This window comes from Cryptomeria japonica, chromosome 4, assembly GCF_030272615.1.
Source record: "Cryptomeria japonica chromosome 4, Sugi_1.0, whole genome shotgun sequence".
In the NCBI taxonomy this organism is placed as follows: Eukaryota; Viridiplantae; Streptophyta; class Pinopsida; order Cupressales; family Cupressaceae; genus Cryptomeria; species Cryptomeria japonica.
The window spans coordinates 567,971,050-567,980,621 of NC_081408.1; positions in this window are offsets into that span (position 1 = coordinate 567,971,050).

The window sequence follows — 9,572 nt, forward strand, 5'->3', positions numbered from 1 at the left end:
GATCATTTGATTATGTCGAAGACATGGATTGGATGTTTACATTTGGTGTTTTGCTTATTGGTCTGATCGGGTTCGCATATTTGTCTTAACCGGCAGATAGGTCTAGGTTATGGACCGGTACAAGATATCATGTTCTAGATCAGCACGACACGTTTTGGAAATGGTTTATTGATTGGACAATGTGTAAATGTATTGAGGCCGACATATTGTATTGCATCAAGACTTATTTTGTAAATGTAATATCTTTAGGGAGCCGACCTAATCATGAGGTCTTAGGTTTTGTATAAATAATTGTAAGATCTTATTTGGAAGAAATATGAGTGTGTGCGAATATTGAAGATCATTGTGAAGAGCGAAAATAAGCAGATCCTTGTGCGAATCACGCAGATATTATCTGAAGGTTGAAGGAAAGGTTATGAAGGTGTTTGGCACTCATGGTCAGAGCTTAAACTGGTACTAAATCCAACATTGTAGATGCAATATTGAAGCAGTACATTGTTATTGGATTTAACCATCCAATTGTAGTCAATGTGACTCCTTTTTTGTGATTGAGCAGTGACCTCTAGGCGGTTGGTCTTTCTGCATGTGCAGACCCCATTATTGTATTCACTTACTATCTACAGTAGTATCATTTGATTGTGGGTAAGGTTTCCCACCATTGTTTTTTCCCTTACAGAGTTTCCCCGTCAAAATCTCTATGTCATGTGTTGTGGATGTTGTTTTCCTTTCTGTCTCATGCATTAAGTTGTACGGGTATTAATATAACTGTTAATTTGTTTTACCGGCACTGAGTTTTAAGTTGGAATAATTTGTTTTGGGTTATAATTTATTGACATATGATTCACCCCCCCTCCCCTCTCAGTTGTCCTTCCCGGTTCCTAACAAACAAAACGCACCCATTCAACAGGGCGCCAAGGCAAAACCATGTCGACAAGATCATCGTTGTCCCCTTCGTCTCCATCCTCCTCCCCTGCAATCGCTCTGCCTACAGAAACCCTAGCAGGCCCATGCCCTCTCTCACTCCCTCCCATCGCACTAACTTTTGACTTTCACCATTCAATTGTAATTGTTGTGATAGTACCTAGTTGTTGATTTAATATTCATACTTGTTGATTTAATGTCCAATTTTTTTTTTTGACAACATTGCACCAATAGTTATGACTTTAAACTTGGTATTGCTATGATGACTACCGATAATTGAATGAAATGTATCCTTAATTGTAAAAAGCAACCAATCATGCGATGCCACATCAACTGCACAAGTACGGGGACCTCTTTTGCACCACTGTTGGTCTCACTTTTTTTTTTGGTTGTTTTAGACATCTTGGCAAAAAGCATGTTGATGTGGCCATATTTGATGATGTGGTCCTGAAACCTTAGTTATAAGCAGGGTACTTGTCAAGTAAGTTGTTGTAAAATATTGGGAGTGATTTGAAATTTCCATGTAAGATTTTGAAAAGTGTGAAGTTAGGGTGCACAACTAGTGGATCCTCTCCCCTATTAGTTGGTAATAAATGGATCAACGAGATGATAAAATTAATATAATTTGATATAAAATATATTTTTATTTTCTTATTGGTGAGAGGTATGAACAATTTGTGTGTTGTAAGTTATAATTTTTTAATTTTTGTTTTTCAATTAATAAAATGAATAGTATGTTTTATTATTTTAATTTATTGCATTATTTGATAAATGATATTGTTTTTATTCAAAAGATTATGGGTCAATGAATACAATTTATTTATTATAATTATATTTAAGTTAATTTTTATTTATTGAAAATGTGAAATAGAAAAAAATATGAGAAATTGTGATTAAAATTATTAAAGTTTAGATTTATTAGCTTAAAACATTTTTAAATTTAACACTAATTACTATACAATTTTAATCTATTTTATATGGATGCATTCAATTATTTTTTTAGTTTACTCAATGAGCATATAGAATTAGAAAAACTAGGTACAATTCTATAGTCCAGATTTAATTTTTTATTTTAGTCGCTACAAAAATGGCATTTATCTTTTATTCAATTAATTCATGTTTTGGAATAATCATATAAAAGTCAAATTCTTTAATTTTTTTAAAGTAATGTCTAATCCATTGCATTTAGTTCAAGATTTGAGTCTATTAGATATGAGCACTATTATATACATCATAATGGTTAGTTTTTATGTTGCAAAGCAAGTTAATCTGAAAATAATTTTTTGCCTCAATAAAAATAACTTTAAATGTATTTTGTCTCCTTAAATGATATTAGAACTAACATCACTCAATTAGATGCAACAAAATTCATTAAACTCAGTAGAACATTGGTAGGAACCTAACTCAATGTTAAATATGATTCAATACAATATGAGGAGCATAAATTCACTTATTACTCTCCACGTTACAAAAATTGTTTTAAAAGAAAAATTTAAAAATGTTTGATATAATATAATTTAATTTTTTTTATTATTTTCAATGGTAAAGATTATATATCTTGTATGCTTTTTTATTTGTATTTATTTTAATTTGATTATTTTAAGAAATGGGATATGAAGTACAGATTAGGAAACAACATCAAAATTAATCGCATGTAGACCTATGTTAGGGCTCTAAAATGTTACAAGATCCTAAATTTTCCAGTCTCTCACCATATCCCATTTTTGGAAAATTTAGGATTCTCTAGTCCATTCAAGCGCCCCCTTTATGAACACCATGAGGAAAGTATTGATCACTTGTTATCATGTAGTTTCTCAACAAAATATTGGGAGTGGATAATAAGAAAACTTGAGTGGCATGGTTCCATCCTTGACAAAATCATTGAACTTTTCATTGGACGACCAAGATTAAATGGTAATTGATTGTGGTTTGGCCTGTGAAGGGTAGCACCCTCCATGAACATTTGGCATTTATAAAATGAAAATATAATGTGAGGATATTCAAGGACACGACATCAACAATAGAAATAGTGTTGAACAAAATAGATATAGAGATATACAAATTCCTCAACAAAAGATAGTGTCTAAGAGAAGATGGTCATTCACCAAATGGGATAAAATGATGAGAAAAATTTGTCTCTACTAAAATCCCAACCTAACTCGAGGGTAACCAAGACATAAGGAATTGTCATTCTTGAGCAAATTGGAGAACCACACCCAAGGGAATATTGAAGTTAAAGTTTTATGACATTATGAAGGGTAACCTAGGCCCCTCTGGCATTGGTTTTATCATTAGGGACACACTAGGGGATATGCTTTGGGTTGGATCCTATAAATTAAAGGAAGGGATAAATGATGATGTTGAGTTCTCCATATTGTAGATTGGGTAAAATTCTTCACCAAAAACCAACTAGGACCAATATATATAGAGGGTGATTCATTGACAGTAATACAAGTCATCAATTCATGAAAAGCCTTGAGTTGAAACAAAATGGATTGAGCAAATATACCAACACCTTGAAAAAATGAGTGACTTCACTTTAAGACATATTTATCAAGAGGTCAATATGGTGGCAGACTTCTTATCTAGTTAGGGGGTAACACAGGAGGTAGAATGTAAAATATTCAATATTTGGACAAGTTGGGATGAACTTCATGAATATACCATAGTCTGATTCATAGTAGAGTTAAGTTGTGATATTGAGCAATGGAGATAGATATCATTGAATCTCCAATAGGTAGATTGATTATATATTCAAGGTTACAAATCTTGGGAACCTCGCAAATAGAACATTTGCTCGAGATCTTGGAAGACCTCAAAATACTCTTTTATTAAATTAGTTAAAAATTCAAAAAAATGTATGCTTTCTTTTTGAAATACACACATATATACTCCTAAATGGTACACTATTTGGATTATATATATTTTAATACATTATTTAATAACATATTATGTAATAATCTATTATATTTTAATTCTTAATATTTGTTATATTATTTTTTTAGTAATTTAATATATTTACAATAAATTGTGTCACTAGTATCTTTAATATATAATATAAAATATATTAGAATATGTAATATACTAATATATTAATATTAATTTATAATTAAATCGGCTTTGGGAGCCATGGCTCTTTTACATTAGTAATAGAAAAATATTTACAATTCTACAACTCTAGAGGAGTGCCCAGAGAGTTCACAATATAGGCCATCAATATAAAATACCATGGATCACCCAGAAGCAGAGGACATTACTACACCCTGCCTATTGAAACTAGGCACACCAAAATGGTGTGTAACAATTGCATCAAAGAGGAAATGCAGAGACTAAGCAATAGACTTATCCCAACCATACCTTCACTTGCCTTAGATTTTTCCATGAGGGCAAAGGCCCAATCCACATGGTTCAGATTAGCCGCATTAGAAATAGTATTCAAGAAATTAACTCCCTAAAAAGCCCTTGTCATTCATTTCTCCACATTATTACTAAAAGCCTCAACCAAGAAGGGGATCCTTTGCCTGTTGGGGGAAGGGACCATCACATGTTAGATGTTGATATTGCTATGATACCAAAAACCCAACACTACATGATCCACCACCTCATTTAGCTCCACACACCATTTTGGGAAAATGAAGCTTTTTTACCACTCTTTTTACATGAATTGTCTATGGAGCCAAAAGAATGCACTTGACAAGACTTTTTTGGCATTTTTAAAATAAATTAAAAATTAAAATACAATTGTATTGTCATATTCAATTTATTTAATAAAAAAAAAAAAATGTCTTGCCAGGTGCATTTTGTTGGCTACATAGACGTTGCCCTTTTCAAGCCAAGCATCACCAACATGAGATAGGAGGAGATAGTGGTGTTCACTTTGTATCTTGCCACATCAATTAAGAAAGTATGGTCAAGCAACATTTGAATTGCCTCCAAATCAATCAAAGACTTGGTTCTAAAGGTCTTTCTAAGCTACAAATATGACCACATTAAAGGTCATTTGCCTCAAGTTTGTGTGCAAACCCATGGTAGGCTCCATCAACCTTGCCAAGAGGAACGCTAACCAACCACAAAGTATATTTTCATTATAATTGAAAGAATAAATAAATACATTAGGATTTCTCATTAAAATGTCACCCCAAACTCAATTGTCAAGGATACTTTACATGCCCTCGACCATCAGTTCACTACACTCGCATAGGGGCTCATTAAAATCCTCTTCGAGCAATGATTTACTCATACTCCAAATTTCTAATAATTCTAGGATTCACTAACTAAAACCACATCGATCACTTCATTTGCCAGCACATTAGCCTCTTTATTAGCCTCCATATACACATGGTCGATCTTAAACTCTTCAACCTCATCCAATAGACTTGGGCATTTCTCTCTAAAATATTCCTAAGTTTATAATTACATATGTTACTTAACCTTAGAGCATTGATTATTATTAGATAATTTCCTTCCACAAAGATTCTTTTGATTCCTCTTCTCAAGCCATCCTCCAATAAAGCTAAATTGCTTGTATTTCTACTTCATTATTGGTTCTAATTAGATCCGCATGCTTTCCAATTAGATTGTGAATTTACATAGATCACATTCATAGTATGAAACTAACTTAGAATGACAAAGTCATTTTTTACATTTTTAATCATTCATCTAATTACTCTTGATTTTCCTACACACTAAAGAACCAAGTAGTATAGACACCTTGCATTATATTTTCATTGATGATATTCTAACTAACTACCATTTATTTATTATATTTATTTTAGAACATTACTTTAGGTAATTCCAATCAACTATTTATCCTTGCTAGATGGAGTATTCATCATAATTTAATTTAATTTATATATAAATAGAATATTTGTGTGAGGTGTGTTATTATTAATTACATTATTTTTTAAGTTCTTGATCACTCTTACACCCCCTGGGGGATTGCATTCTAGTTTAATTATTGATTTTCATATTTGAGCTTGATTATATACCTAAGATCTATATTTTCATCCTTTATGCTTGGCTTATCACGTATCATTTTAGGGTCTACTTATGTCGAGGTCTATTAAAAACCCTCTTTATCATTTAAGAAGAAGTGATAATCTAAACCATCATATCACTTCTCACTTTAATGATTGCAATATTCTCATGGGTTATATGGATAGTACTCATCGTGAACAATCTAATGTTCATCATGATACATATGTGAAAAAGAGCTTTTCTCTACCACACAAGAATCCAAGAGCTAATGTGACATATACTACATGGTTGAAAATATTCAGAATTTTTTATTTTGTGCACCTTTTGGTTTTAAAATTTGTCAAATCTGTATCACTAAACTTAACTGTAACGTCCTAAAATTGAACACCTTATACTTTTCAATTGCATTTGGGTCTTCGCCTTAGTGTTTGCACCCCTCGGCCTGATCAGAGACCTGAATATGCTCATGCACATCAAAAATACATTGCAATTCAACTTAGCACTCTGCTTGCACCTTGATCCTGCCCCAAACTAGGGCAGGACCAGGGTGTGGCACTCTGGGATCCCCTATTTGGGACCTATCTTGGGGTCCCTCCCTTTGGCTCATCTCAAATAGGAGCGGGAAAATCCCCCCTATGTCGGCCTAAGTCAGAAAATCAGTCAATTAAATCCCACTGACATGTTTATAAGAGGGATTTCCCCTCTCATTTGATGGATCATGAAATTCAATCAAGCATCTGAGCATTCAAGAAATCAAGCATCAAGCATCCAAGAGATCAAGCATTCAAGCATTCAAGAGCAAATGAGCATTTTCAATCTTCTTTCAAGCTTTGGAGAAACAATAGAGACAAGATTTCAAGCATTAAAGAGGAGATCAACATTCTACTTCATGAAATCCTAATTCCATGTGGAGGCAAGAAAAACTTCACAAGGAGGTATAAGCATTTCAATTTCATTCAATTCAACATCCCCTCAAAGAGGAGGATTTCTACTTTCAGTCATTTCATTTACATTATTTCAACCGGGGTTTGATCTAAAGACAAACCCCTATTCCCAACATATTTCCCTTTCTTTATGTGTGCAGGAAACAGGTGCACAACTGTACTTCTAGAATTAAGCTTTATTTGCAAAGATGAAAAAACCCTTTTCGACGCGCAAAAAGTTCAGAGGACCGATAGGAGGGTGTCCATGTCCGGACACACGATCCTTGCAACTTTTGTCGGATTTCATAGAGCAACTCTGAGTCATCTCAAACTTCTCAAATCTAGGTGCATGACTGAATCCCGAATCTATAGCTCACTATTTTCTCATACTTTGTCTCCATTTTTAGCACTTTGTCTTATTTTAATCAATCAACTTACAAAAAAGGGCTAATTCCATTCCAATCTACTTAATATTCAATCCTTGCGTCCTTTTGGATTGGATCTAGTAGATTCATCCCCCTCTTTTGAATGAAAGTCCCTCGAGTGAAAATTGAACTTTAGTCAAGTTCTCTTCTTTCAAGTGGTGAATTGGCTAAGGTTCCCAATTTTCCACTTTACATTAACTCCTCTAGTTTGTTGGATAGTGCATCCATAAATTCCTCTAAACCCTATACTATACCACCATTTTCACTCCTCCTATATCTAAGTTTTTATTTTCATCATCTCATGTTATATATTGCCTCATTTACATGTATGTTTCATCAAATTTTACATTCATGGTTCCATCATTTCCTCTCACTCTATTAGTGTTTCACTTTTCTCTTTACCTTTCATTATTGTCTCTCTTCCTTTTAGTATCATATCATTTCCTCTTATTCCATATCCACTCTATACCTCATCTACTATCTGTCATATTCACACCATCACTATTCCCACCACCACCCTTTCTGCACTTATAGAAAATTTGGATAGAGTAGAGAGGAAAAGTTGACATTGTGCCTAGTATAGAAAATAATTATGTTTATCTTGAGATATAAAATACACTACTTGTCTTGTATACCCTTTAATAATGGGTTTTTTGGCCCCTTGTTTGAATATTTATACTTGAAAATGTGTCCCTTACATAGGTACTTAAATCATTCAAAGTCACATGTCTAGACTTTGTTTTTGAAGATAAATTATTTGTCAAGTTATTTCCATGTACCTTGAAAGATTATGTTACATAATGGCTCTTTTATTGGATTTACATTTTATTCACTCATTTTATGAGTTAGATAAAGAACTCATTAATCATTTATATGTGAACATGTACTTGAAGATTATAATTAATGATTTATTTGAATGTGCCCAAGGGTTTAATGAGAAAATGAATCACCAAGTTATGAGATTTTAGTCATTGTGTGCTAAATGAAACATCATCTTCTTGATGAAAAATTGCAAAGTATATTTGTTTGAGGCTTATTACTACTGATTAGGAGTCATTCTTATTTTATTAGTTACTCTTCATTTATGGATACATGTGCTTGTACCAATAATCTGTAACAAATTACTTCCAATGGCTTCAAATATGGGTCCTATACATCTCTTATGCCTTCGTATCCATGAAAAAATTAAAATTTAAACTACTGTTTAAAAAGACTAATGTCAAGAAATAAAACTAATCTATTGCTCTTGTTTTTTTATGAATAGTTGTTAGCATTTTCCCTTATAAGGAAATGATAGTACACATTCATTAAAAAATGATTACACTCCTTTCAAACCTCACACAACTATAAAACTCACAATATTGAGTGAACAAAGAGAACATGCTTCAATCTTTATTAGATTTTAATTTGATTATCCTTCCTCCCATTCATTTATTAGTGTATTGGTGAGTAAAAATTAAGGTTTCACCAATTAAGATAATAAAACCACTAATCTTGCCTACAAGACTAAAACTTTGAAAGAGGGGTGAATCCAATAGATCTAGCCACAATCAAAATAGGAAAAGGGTTGAAATTCTAATTAGATTCATTGGTTTTGTTTGCCACCCTCTTTTAGTTGAAATTTGGATATGAGTTATAAAATTAGGGTAAGATAAGGGATAATTGAGGAGGAATAGTAAAAAAAGACTGATACAAATATCTAACAGAGCCAGAAACAAGGATCTGGGTAGAAGAAGAGAATCAAAACATATTCTCGAAAAATTGGGCTACTTTTGCAGGACCGGGTAGCAAAGATTCGCCTTGGTTCTTCAAATTTTGCTCTGTCGAAATCTGAACTTGTTCATCATTGTCAACTCTATTAGAATCTCTGAGTATAGCTCTTGAGTCAATTCCCTACACAAAAAAAAGAGAAGAAAGGGTTTCAGATAGGAGTTTCCCTTTGGTCAAATCCTAGTTTAGGAATCAACCTTGAATTGAATAATGTAAATATTGAACTAAATGCTAGGAGATATACCTCGGATCTACAATGGTTTATAAAAATATTTATGATACAATTCTCTTTAAATATGATCACAAATGTTGGATGTAATGGCATGACAAACACATGAACATGAAAGACCAAATCAAACACAGATGCTTGCATGAAGATTGATGTGACTTTGCTCCATAATTCTTGAAGGATAAAATTTTGTCTTGAATGCTTGAGATTGTTGGATGATGAATTCTTTATGGATGCACACATATTATGGATAGGTAGTGGATCCCAAAATGAATTGATAGGATGTCTTTATATAGGGTTCCCTGGGTAAACTACTAATTAGGCTGA